The following is a 13,129-nucleotide window of genomic DNA, read 5'->3' as shown; positions in this document are numbered from 1 at the left end:
GTTTATCCTGACAAATGTTATGTTTTTACAAAATAAACAAGTTTGTTTTACTCAAGAAGCAGCTCTTAGCTAGCCTCTAAAATACAACTTTCTTTTTGTCACTTTCATCTTCCCCTCCAATTCTGTTCTTTTTATATCTTCTTCTTGCGTCTTACCTCAAATTAGCTTTAGGGGAACAATTTCTACAGACCTGAGCCACAAAAACTCCAATCAAGTTATGACCCAAGTATGCTACTGTAATTACTATTAGGTTAATGTTGTTATTTATTTTTGTATGTCTGCCCTTCATATTTCCAACTACATATTGTATTATTTGCCCTTCATACTTGCCCTTCATACTCCCAATACCATTTGGTATATTTAAAACCACAAAGTATGTCCTATGCTCTGAAAAAAGTAGGGAGAAAATAAATAAAGAGCTTAGCTTTCTTTAGCCAAGCCTTGAAACATGCTGTATTGAAAGCAAAAGCCTACTCTGCTCTGAAATGTAATAAATGGTATGGCTGTGTTGTTGTACACAGAAAAAAAAAATCTCATACTCACATGTTCAGACAGCATGTAATACCTAGAAGGCATTGTCGTAACTACTACAATTTGGCAACAAAACAGATTTCAATAAATACTGCTATTAGAAGTAAGAAGCCGTACATAACAAGAAAAAAAAGTATTAAGGGATAAAAATTTACACACTTTTTGAATCAGTAAGCGTAAAAAATTCATAGGTGAGGATGAAGACATTTCTTGGTAACAGGAGAAAAAAAAGGAGGGGGCAGGATTTGTAAGAACAAAAGAAATCTTAGCCCTCACACAGGTGTGTTAGTCAACAGGGACTCTGATCTACATGACCAGTGCAAAAGGGCAGATAATTCAATAAGTAATTCTGCATTTGTAAAGAAGTAAGATGATTTGCTGGTACCTCATGAGAATGATGAATTACTTCTTCAGTCCATTACAAGTACAATGTTAAAACAATATTACTTTGTAATAAACATTTTTGATGAGCAGGACCAAAGTTCACCATAGAAGAGGGTTCTCACAGAAGTGTCCAAGGAGGTGTCTATCCCACCGCCATGATTTTTTAGCAATTCTGAAAATACCGGGAAAATTTCATAAGTCTGAATGGACGCTACTGTTACAACCGTACTCTAAAAGAGCTAGTGAGACAGTGTCTATAGCTATAGGAAGGCTAGAACGATGGCAGTCCTGAGCAAAACAATAATGTAAAAAAAATTACATGAGATTCAACTGATATATCAGAGCTATATAACAAATAATAGGAAGCAAAATTAATGAAAACAGATCTTTTTAAATGAATCTGGTTTTATTCTTTGATACAATTGATACTTCCAATTGGTGAAAATATCTGTATTCATGTATAAACCCCTATGGCATTTGGCATAGTATTCTGTGACAGCCTGACTACAAAATAGCACCAATTAAACAGGTCGAGAACTGGTTAAGTGACATCTCAGAAAAACAGCTTTTGAGAAGAACACATGACAACCTAATGCAGATTAATGTGGAGTTCCCCAAAGGTGGAGCCACTATCACAAAATACTTTTTCAATTATTTCTAAGTCTACATGATCAGTTGTGACAGAATTTGCACAAGTTATAAATTGATAGAATGTTGCATAACTGAGATCAATCAGTTACAAAAAGCCATCAGGAGCGTTTGGTATATTGAACCTATGCTAGAAACAAAACATTCTTAAAAAAAGCCATGTACAAAGTTATAAAGCTACAACCAAGAAACACATGCTAGTCTACAGAATGATGAACTCTTGTGGAAAGAAACAGTCCTGCAAAGGGTTTGCCACAGGGAGCGTACCCAGTGAAATGGAGATCGAAATGCAGTGCTGCAGATGAAGGGTTAATATGTAAATGCAATGTATAAACAGAAGAGTAACACTAGAGAGATAATATTTAAACTCACAAAACCCTCCTGAGACAAGGCATTGTGGCATGCTGTATGCAGCTCACATTTTCACAAAAATGCTGAAAAAGTGGATTTGGAAAAAAAGGTGCAGAAACTGAGTTGTGAGGAAAATGCATGCAGTGACAAAGTATTTTAGTCTACTTGGGTTTTTTTCAAATAGAAAAGAGAGGCATTACTAGGTTATTACAGCAGACAAATACCTCAGTGGTAAGAAAATACTTTAAGTTCTTTAGCATAGTGGAGAAAGGCACATCAGTAACCAGTGAGTGGAAGCTGAAGCCAAATAACTTAATAAACAGCAGATTCTCCACTTCTTACTGTCTTCTGATCAAAATTCCAATTTTTCTGGAAAATACGTTTCAGTGAAATGCAAGTTATTGCACTCAAAAGTAACTGGATAAAATCCAACGGACTTAATAGTCAAGGGGTCAGAGCAGAAGACCTAATTGCTTCCTTTGGCTTTAAAGTCTCAGTCTGTGAATACTCTTGGTTTTCAGTGGTTCAAAGGCATTTCAGTAGTACCATACGTGCGCAACATTAATATTAAAAAAAAAAAAAAGCTTTCAGAAATCTGCATAAATTAAGGTTGCGTTTCCATGTAAGGGCTCAAGTGACACTGGCGCTTTCCTGTTGAGGCTTTTGTCATCAACAGAGCCCATGAATGGAATTACAGCTATCTTGTACACAGCTGAGGTGGTATTTCTGTAAACAATGATTTACACAATTGAGTGCAAAAGTTCATCCTCCAGGTCAGTACTTTTTCTCCTCTACAAACAATTCTGTTTGACCTGGAGTATAAAAAGCCTGATACAATACATAATATCAATCATAGACACTATAGGTGAAAAGGAAAGCCAGCAGCATTGTAATAGCCACAAAGCCAGTAAAGATCTGTTGTTTGCATCAGCAACATCATTTAAGATTACTCCTATTTATGTTCCTTCTCTACCTTGTACTCCAAAACACACAGCATTCACTGCAATTTTGACAAGTTAACCGAATCAACATTTCTTAGGGAATACATGCCAAGGGAGTCTATAACATGAGTGTTTTAATATTATTCAGGCTGATAGAGTTTTGCTATAGTATTGGCTGCTGTGGTATCTATAGATCTCTAAATTAACAGGGGTTTTGAAACATTCCTATCCTGATGAAGTATAAACAAACTTCTAATTCAGCAAACGGAAGCTTAAAGAGGCTGAAATGGTCTGAGGCATGCTAACAAACAAATAAATGTTCTGCCACTACACAACCGATGCGAGAAATACAACCCCCAACTGATCGTTTCAACTGACGGAGCATCACCTTAAAAAGAAAACAGGCATCGCACACAACCGGCGAGACACAAGGGAGTACATTCACCCCTCCAATCCATGGAGAAGCAGGTGCGTGCTACCTACTCCTCACATTACACCCCAGCGTAAATATGTAAAAGTTACTTTCCCGAACCCTTGGCGTACTGCCGCTCCCCTAAGCACACGCATCCACAACGCCAACTCCCAAACGGGCAAGGCAGCCAGGGAAGTCTCGCAGCAGCGACGCTGCTCCCCACCACCACCACCATGTCTAAGCAAAACTTCTTCCACTCCAGAAGCCACGCAACGAGACACTTTGGCCGTCGCCTTGCAGCCACCATCCACGCAGCTTTTCGCCATCCCCAGCGCGCTCCACGTAAAGACAAAGACGCGTTTTAAACTTTCACTCTTTGCCACCGGAGTAAATCCTTTGACGGGAGCTGGCACCTTTCGGGCTGGATTCCGGGTGGGATATGAAGCGGGTGGTTCGAAAGGTCTCAGACCTTGGAAGAGGCCTAGAGGGAAGGGATGGAGGAAGCTGCTTTCTGCCGTCGCCCCCTCCCCACCGCACAGCACCGCTCCCCGCGCCCCTTCCCCACCGGCTCTCGGCTGAGACAATCAGAGCAGCAGCAGCAGCAGCGACTGTAAATTACAGAGACGCACAGTGGATGGAGAAAAGGGAGGAAGAAACCTCTGATGCCTGAAGAAAGGAGAATAATTTTTAAAAACAATAAAAAACCCCAATTTAAAATAATAGGGTGCTAGCTTTCACCTCGAAGTGATGCTAGGTAAATAGATGAATAAGTGAAACAGCACACCTTTGACCCTTTCTGTTCATCCCTAAATATAATCCCCCTCTTCCCATAATACACACACCACAAAATGACCATTAATTCAAATCCATTCTTTAAAAGAGGGGGGATTATCTCTGTCTGTGACCGACTCTGTCTCTTTCTCTCTCCCCCTTTCACTGGGTGAGAATTAAAAATGCATTTAAAAAAGGAAAAGGGAAAAAAAAAAAAAAGAAGGCATGATTATTATTTCTGGTGGGTGCGAAATGTGGGCACGGGGAGAAGGAGTCTGGGGGATGGGGAGGAGTGGAGAAAGGTGGCTAAGGAGAGAAGAAAGGAAAGGAGGACCAGGAAGCGCAAGGAAGGATGAGGGGAAGGCGAGATAAGGGGGAAGGAGGATAAGGAAAGAAGGATGAAAGGAAGGAGCTCGGGGAGGGGGGAGAAAGGATGAAAGGGAGGAAGGGATGAGGGGAAGAAAGGAGGATGCTTTGCCCTGGCCTCACCTCAGCTCGGTGGGTGGGGGTGGGAGAATTTCTCGCCGCCGCCGCCGCCGCCTCCTCCGCCTCCTCCTCCCCAGCAGCGACGATTACTGACGGGCTGGGTGTGCGGCGCGGCTCCCTCACACAGCGCCCGGCCCCGGCCCCGGCCCCCGCCTCCCGCCCTCGCCGCCCGCCTCCCGCTGCCGGCCCGAGCCGCGCTCGCTGGGCTCTGAGGGGACCCGGCAGCTGCCGCCGCGGCCGCCAGCCTCCCCGCGGCAGCCACTAGGGGAGGAGGCAGCGCGCCTGCGCCGCCGCCGCCGCCGGGCGCGGGGAGCTGCCCGCCGAGGGGGTGACGGGGCGGGGGGAGGCCTTGCCGCCGCTGCCGGTCCCGGCCAAGCGGGTCCCCAGGCCGGCTGCGGGCCGCCTCAGTGCGCAGTTGCTGTGAGTATGGAAGCGGCGTTACCAAGCGGCCGGGTGAGGGAGGGAGGGAGAGAGAGAGAGGGGGCGGCGCGGCGGAGGAGGAGGCATGGGGCTCGGGGTGTGAGGGGAGGGGAGCGGGGCTTGCGGGAGGCGCCCAAGGGGCCGGGAGGGAGAGGGCGGCGGCTGCTGTGCGGGCCGGGAGAGGGCTCGGAGGGAGGCCCGGGGGGGGTGGGGGGCAGCCGCGGCAGGCGGGGAGCTGAGGTGAGGGCTCCCCGGCTGGACGGGCGCTGCGGGGCCGGGCGGCGACGCGGGGGAAGCGGGGCTGCGCTGGCCGCAGTCCGGCGGCCTGGAGAGCGGCGCCGGGGGGAATGGCGCGTCCCGGCAGCGCGGCGGGGCGAGGTGCGATTCAGCGGCCGTGGCGTGTCCATCTTGTGCGGGTGGTAACGCAGAGGAGGCCGAGGGGCAGCTGCGGAAAGGCTGTGCCTGTCCGTGGGGGCTTCGCAAGCGCAGCCCGGTCGCCGAGAGACAGCGCTGGAAGCTGTGACAGGAGGGGCCGGCGAACAGAGAGCTGAGAGGGAGTTTATGTGGATTTATTCGCGTAATGATCTCTTGTGCTGCTTTAGATACTATGCAGGGGGAAGATGATTGCTTTATGAGTGTACCATCAGGACCGATTGCAAGAACTTCAGTTCTCCTGTTCTCTTAAACTGCGAAAACTTTGGTTACGGCTTTCTTGTTGCTTGGGTGTTGTACAGCCCTACATTCTCTGCACCAAATGTCAGGTTTTGTCCCTCTCTGCAAAGCCTTGCACTTTTCTTTTTTCTGTTACTTCACTTGTATTGCTAACCTTACCAAGCTTAACTTTTTTCACTATGCTGCAGCACCTTCTTCTGCTGTTTCTTTTGGATGGAACATGCTGCCACCGTCCTGCTCCAGAATCGCTGAGCTTGAAGTCCCGTAAGCCCCAGTGGCAGAGGATCCCTGTGGAGTAGGTGTCGTTGAAGGGACTTTGCCGTTTTGAGGCAGTGTGAATCCCACTGACATGCTGTTGTTCCACGCATCCTTTGCACTTCTTGTGGCATCCATCTGCTTCCCCAGCTTCTGCGTAAACTCACAGGCAACAAGGAGGGGAGGAGGATGAGTCCTTCTACGCTTTTACCTTTTCTTGCCTGTTTTAGGCTTGGAGAGAACTTGCCAAAAGAATTTCCCTGCCTCAGCCTGTAAGGGAATGATGTTAGTAGTACAGGTATCTGTTGGACCTCAAGTAGCGGGAGTAGTTGCCAGTCTTTTTCTTCTCTCTTCCCCAGCCTGAGACAAATATAGTCAGGATCTGTATTCATTTTTACAGTGAATAAACGAGGAAGGGAGCTGAATTGGAACCTTAATTCCCTTTATCAAGACATAAAAGCAGAGTCCAGGGAAGAGTTTGAAGGAGGGAAAAAATTTCTTAAGCAAGAACTCATTTAAATGTGAATTTAAATGTGATGAGATTCATCATGGCACATACTTGGTATAGCCATATAACAGATGTAAGTAGTCACAGTCAGTAGTATACAGAAATACTTTGAATTATTTTAATCTCACCATATCATTTAGGACTGAAACATGACCTATCCTGCACGTGTAAACAGAGATCATGCTAGGCTGGCCTGCCCTTTATGATGATGTGTAAAGTATTGCTGTAAGGCAAACTAGGCATTTAGTTTGTGTCTTTAATAGGCTTTCAGGTTGCATCAAATTGCTTTTCTAGGTACTGGTATTATCTTTCCCATCCTAACGGAGAGAGCCATGTGATGTTAGGAAGCTTTTACCTACAGACCTTCTGTTTCTTGCCTTCATTTCTGTACTCCGTATCTTTTGGATTGCTAGTTCTTCTACGTAGGGGCAGTACCTTACTTTGTTGTAACTGGCAAGTGTGTTGTGAATATTAATGGAAACAAGCAAGGTTCCCAAACAGAACATAGTAAATTACCTACTCCTTTATCACAGTGCAGTACATCACTAATTGAATGTCAGCTTAATGTTTCTCCAGGCATTTGACTAAAATGAGCATGAGCTATAGTGTACATATAAGAACCACAAATGGTAAATAAGCATGATTATGAAAAATTATATAACTTCTTCCCTTCACCAGTAACTAAGCTGCAAATATATCTCTTGTAAATTTGAATCAAAGGATTCTTTCAACTATCTGTGCATGTTCCTGTTTAAAGTGTGTCAATTTAAGAAACAAATCGGATTACTTACCTAGTCCAGACTACTTTTATCTAAGACAGAAGACAGGGATTGCTGGACTGTTGCTAAGAGGTCTGCCAGACTGCGATAAAGAAATCTGAAAATCTGGAAGAGCTGTAGGAACTTACTCTTCTCATGGTCCTGAAAGAGGGCTGTCTGCTGTTTAGACATTTCTTTCTTGCCTTTAGGTTATTAACATATTTTTGGAATTACCCTTATTTTTTATCACTGTTAACTGTCTCAGAGAAAAGGAAGAAAACTGAATTTGTTACCACTGTTTACTAAAAACTGAGATAAGCTGCTAAGCTGCTCTGTAAATGAATGTAGCTCTTACCAGCCAAGGGAGGCCAACCGACAGCTCCTAACAATTGCAACTGCCGTGGGATCTCCCACTGCCAACTTTCAGCTACGTATAGAAAAAGAGACATCACCAAAGAATCAGAAATATTGGGCACTTTGATTAGCAGGACAGACAAAAAGACTATTCTGCCTAAGTGAAGCATGCGTGCATGCTTTTTGTAAATATGTGTCGTCGTTGTTTTAGTTCTGTGCCAACTGTAGAACTGTCTGTCACTATATAGAACCCAAATATTAAGCATGTACATGGAAAATAAGAATGATTGGAATAAGAACTACAGAAAAATACAAACAGGGTATGCTTCGCATTTATCAGTGAGCCTGGTCCCTGTTGGCCATTTACCTTTACCTTTACTTAAGATTTTCAGGTTGAGTTCTGCAATACATAGTTACTCAAATGAATAACTACTCAGATACAAGTTACATTCACTGTAACTTTAACTGGGAGCAGCTGATTGAAGTAGTAGGGAGATGTGCAGAATTTGGAGGAGAACACACACTCAGAGACACATAAATACGCCTGGGTAAAAGGTCTTGGGAGAGTTGGGGTTCTCAAAGCAGCATCCCACAGCCTCAGCCCAGCATATACTGTATGAACCCTCTGATTTTGCCCAGTCACCTCACATAGGTGTAGTAGTCCTTATCTTATCTATATAAAAGGCCATCAGGAAATGGCCTTTTTTAAGAAAATCAGTGGGATCATTGTTGAAAGACATGAATGCAGGACCTAGATCTGAAATGGTGGTGTGATCAACCGGAAGGTAGATGTACAGGAGAAACCATGGTTTCTTACGAGCTCTGTAGACAATTTGCAGTATTTACGTGGTGGAGACTGCGTGGCAGAAAGAGCATTTAGGTTCTATAAGTGCAGTGCTCTTTGCCACTTTTGAAGAACTCCCAACCTGTGTGATCCCTGGGATAAAAAGTGAAGGAAATCAAGGGGGTTTAAATTTTCTCTGCTTAAGGAACTATATGTTGACATTTATGGTTATATAGGCAGATTGTTGGTTCCAAGGGTATTGCATAGCAAATTTCAGCACATAGCAGTCCCGGTTTTCAAATACTGACCTATAGTTTACTGATGCCCAGACAGATCGGAACTTGACTTTCTAAATCATCTGTTGAATATTTTTCTATCTTTTTTTTTTTTTTAATTACAACTTTAGATAGCAGGTACTTTGACATGATGTAATGTACTGGAAATCATTTTATTCTGCATACCGTTTAAATGTGTAGCAATCAAACCGTAGTCTGTTACCTACTATTAGAATAGCTGCGACATGATATCCAGCAAATGCAGGTTTTCTCCATAAAATTACGTCACGTGTTCTCTGACAAAGTTATTTTTAGATAGTAGGGATAATAATCTAGAATTTTTATATTCTCCAGTATACAAAAATAATTTACACTGAGGGTAGATCTAAAAGTAATCTGAGCATATTTATAAATATAATCACAATATTATATCTTAATGCAAATTCCAGCTTTTTGCCTTTTTTTTTTTTACTTTTTTTAAATGTAGCAATCAATTTATCTTATTTTTTCCCCACATTTCTCTTAACTACTGGGCATTTAGCTTTTGCTATAATATATCTGTCATGCCATTTAGCTCCTTTCTCTCTTTTCTTCTGTTTTCCTAGCATCCAAATACTGTACAATATCAACTTCTTCAGTAAGACCTAATATTTTACATGTTTTCAGTCTTAAAATAGGTTAATCCACTTCTTGAAATATTACAAAATATGTTTTTATCTTCACATCCAGCTCTTGTGAAAACAAGAGATAATTCCAGCAGGAATTATCCCCCTTACCCCAGCATAAAGCCTCAGCGTTGTGTCTGCGTACACAAAAAAAACCCTCCACACCTTTTGCTCATCTTTTCTCTTGTAGAACATTCTTCTACATTAAGAGAGATTATTGCTAAAAACAGTCTCAATTGTTTGCTTCCAGAACATGAACTTTTTTGAGTTCTTATTTCCTCTGTTATGATCTCAGTACCTCTTTGTGTCTAAATGGACTTCATTTCTTTCATCACCTAGTCCTGAGCCCCTGTTCCTATTTGGACAACATTTGTGCTTTATTGAAAAAGAGAATTTCTGAGAACAGGAAAGCAAAGACTAGCGGGGTTTTTAATGGAAAGAATCAGTTAACTAATATCTAAGAGAAATTGAGGAGAATCTGTATCTCTCAGGCAACTCAAGCAGACTTTGAAAGCTGCAGGTGGAACTTAGAATGCTTTAAGCTTCTTTTAGGCTCAGTTATCTTTAAAGACAAACCAAGTAATAGGTTGTTTCTTTAAAGTAGATTGTTGCCTGCCTATACTGCAGGGAGATCGTCAACAGCTCTGAAAGATATTTCAGTACCTTGTATTAATAAGACATTGCCTTTTGGACTTGATTGAGTGCGCATAAATATACAGGAATTGACTAAAATCATTCACTGTCCCTGAGCACATTTGGGTACCTTTTGGGTAGGTATTTGAGAGACCTATATTTTGGTTTAGGTATGTCATTTTTGGCACATTTGCTTGAGCACTGGGTTGCAAATATTTCTTGCTTCTCCTCTGCAGTGAGACACTTCTGTGCTAGATATTAGCATGAGCAGCGCAGTAAGCAACAGTAAAGCCTTCACACCCTGCAGGTCATTTAAATTGGATATTGAATAAAGAGTCAGATGCAAGGTGGGTTCTGACACTAAGAGTCTCCTGCCTGCCATGCCCTCTGCCACCCCTTTTGACTGTTTTCTCTGGCTTAAAAGAATCTGCCAGTCAGAGCATCCAGGGACTTACCCTGACTTGTACCTCTGTAGTAACTAGAAGGAAAGTAGCAGATACAGTTTGTTTGGAAAAAAACCACAGGGTATGTCTGTCCACTTTATTACGCTGGAGAGGATGTGGTGACTACCTTCACTTCTTTCAGAAAGCTGACTTGAAAAATTCAAAAGAAATGCAAAAAAAGACATCTGTTCTTTGCTGTTGTCGGACTAATGTTGACTAGATTAATGACCACCGTAGCAGACTATTATAAGGCCTTTTCCTTAAATGATTACTTCTCAAAACCACAGGAATAGATTTTAAATGTTGTTAATATTTTATTTTGAACTTCAGTTGATGCCACCTATTAGCAGGGCAGGGGTGTGTGTTTGTGGAGGTCATCTCTCACCCTTTAATTGCAAAAGGGCAATGTGCGGTAGATTTATTGCACTTCCATATTTTGAAGGGGGGAGGGGTGGAGAAAGAAGGGTTTAGAAATTTTGCATATATTGAGAATGTGCTATAAACTTTGGAATATTCAATTCAAATGCCATAAAATCTCTCTCTCACATTTATAAAATGAATTGTGTTCTATCTGGACAGGGGTAGCAGCTAGGGAAAAGATTGAGGCTCAGGAAAATGTAACTTCTCAGCTCTTCCTCAAGCCTCCTTGAATAACTGACTTGACGTCTTTAAAGCTGCCTCAGTTTCTCTGCTCTAAGTTGTCTTAATTATATGTATATCAGAAAAATTATTGTTCATACCTTTCCTTAAAGCTCTTCTCTCCAACAAAAACCTTGATCAGATAAGCAGCTCTTAAGCGGAAAGCGCTGCTTTTTGTGTTGACCACCACCTTCTAGCTGTTTCCCATCTGTTGTTTGTAAACACTTCATGTCTTGTGCTGCTGATGTTGTTAGCTCCTTGGAAAACAAGCTCTATTTTCTTATGTTTGCACACTGCATCAAAACAACAGGAAATCTGTCCATGACTGCGAATCCTACGCGATGCCAGAATATAGTTTTTTCTTGCTAGGGATCTCAATTAGTGAAACTTATCAGAGGTAAACAATTATGTAGCAAACTGTAAGATAATGTAGTTCATATATACACAGAGTATATGTTCAGGTAGTCTTGTCTATGGGGGAGAACAAGACAAGTGAGAGGGAGACCAAAGGAGGGAACTGGGCTGAGTGTGTGAAAGAAGGGACAGGAGGTGGTAGAGGAACTAAGCAGAAGGCGCACAGGTTAAAAACTGCAGTATGTATTTTTGGCTCATGCCTTTGCAGAACTAGTTGAAGTTGTCTTCTGGAACTGCTCTGTCCCTAGAATGCCTTTCTTTTCCTAACCAAAGAAAGGTTTAGGGAGAAGGATAATATCCAGATCCTAATAACTGTCACAGAGTAAGAGTGACTCTCTTCAAAATTTTCAGTCTGAGGAACAGAAGGGGTTTCTGTGCTGCCATGTCCAAATGCAGTTCATTAAATATTTCTCTGTTGAAGAAAACAGCCAATAGATTTGCTTCACTTCAGGGAAATTACTGTCCTCAACCTTCTGCTTTTTCTATTATTACATCCTGTTGTGCTTTCTATACATATGAGGTGAGATGGAAAGCTGTCTGGTACTTGCTCATCCACGTGAAAATTGCTGGATTCCTCCACTGAATCATAGTACTTTTCTGCAATGTCATTTACGAATATTGGACTAAATTTTGATCTTTTCTCAGGCCTTATTATACAAACTTCTGTTGTCTTTATGAGACTTTTAGTAGACAAAACATGACAGGGAATATCCATATCTGACATTGGATCTTGGTAATCTAGAGGCAACTAGCTGTAGCACTCTTGATCTACAAGAAAAAGAAACTTGTTTTTCTTTTTATTAACTTTTCTTGTTTATAATTTTTGGGTTGCACTACATTAAAGATTCTCTATACTTAAGGGTTAAAACAGACAATTGTGATATAGTACTTGCTAAACATTTTTTATCAGAAGAAATGCAATCACTTAAATATACTTTCTATCTTGTGGGCACAAAGCAGTGGTGAGATAGAATCAGGATTTGTTTTAGACACAATAATGTATACAGAAATTATCTCCCACATCTTGAAGTATATAAAATTTCTAATTTTTTTTTCTATTGACAGAAGCCCAAGATGATGCGTCTTTCCATTAACATCTGTAAAAATGCACAAAAGACATTTAACTAAAACATGGCCTGAAGAAAGTTAATGATGATGTTAGTAGTCTGCATCACAAATGAAAAGACTATGGGTGATTCTGGTCTTTTGCTTCAGGCTTTGATGAATCATGAAAATGACAGTTGATTTTTCTAAAGGAGCAGCAGCTGTAAGAACGAGGAGAAAAATCAAGAATGAAATTAAATAACAGAAAGCTGATGACAAGAGCTACTGCTGGTGGTGACCAGTCTGTTGTAAGCTGAAATTTTCTTGCATCTTAATGGACCTTTTGACCTAATTTACAGAGTCTTTCTTGTTAATTAACTTTTTTAGAAAGGTCAAACCTTTTTTTTCTGCTAAAGATCATGTACTTCAACTAAGAATCTTTTATCATCTACAGTAGCAATACAGCAACATAAAAATCTTTTTTTTTTATTATTATGAACAGATTAATAAATCGTGAGCAATAAGCCTGGAGTATTTCACAGCCCTTTGCCCTGTCCTCACTTTTCATTAACAGTTAAAGAATGATGTAAAGAATTCCTTTTTGTGTTTGTCTGTTTGTCATGACAAACATAGGGTCTGCATAGGGTTATGAAGGCAGACAGTTATCTAGCAGCAGGCTCATCCACTTCAGTTTGGAGATGGTTGTAGTTTCAAACAGAAAGAAAATGACATTCGGAAAAT

The 13,129-nt window shown here is 41.7% G+C and overlaps 1 protein-coding gene and 1 long non-coding RNA gene across 4 annotated transcripts in view; one reads left to right on the top strand and one right to left on the bottom strand.

Moving 5' to 3' along the window:
* Positions 1 to 4,981, bottom strand: part of CTNNA2 (catenin alpha 2) — a 534,072-nt gene extending 529,091 nt beyond the window's left edge. For both annotated transcript variants that reach the window (XM_075499501.1, XM_075499502.1), the window contains exon 1: positions 4,528 to 4,981. The gene's annotated coding sequence lies outside the window, so the exon portion shown is untranslated. The remainder of the gene's footprint in view (positions 1 to 4,527) is intronic.
* Positions 4,570 to 13,007, top strand: LOC142408847 (uncharacterized). Of its 2 annotated transcripts, XR_012775434.1 has the most exons (4): positions 4,570 to 4,944; positions 5,547 to 5,700; positions 5,805 to 5,911; positions 12,410 to 13,007. It is a non-coding gene; the product is annotated as an uncharacterized LOC142408847 (long non-coding RNA). The 2 variants fall into 2 exon arrangements; XR_012775433.1 differs by lacking the exon at positions 5,547 to 5,700.
* Positions 13,008 to 13,129: the final 122 nt, after the last annotated feature.

Source organism: Mycteria americana, chromosome 4, assembly GCF_035582795.1.
Source record: "Mycteria americana isolate JAX WOST 10 ecotype Jacksonville Zoo and Gardens chromosome 4, USCA_MyAme_1.0, whole genome shotgun sequence".
NCBI classification, from domain to species: domain Eukaryota; kingdom Metazoa; phylum Chordata; class Aves; order Ciconiiformes; family Ciconiidae; genus Mycteria; species Mycteria americana.
Note: the sequence above shows the minus strand (reverse complement) of the source record. Positions and strands in the feature narration are given on the sequence as shown.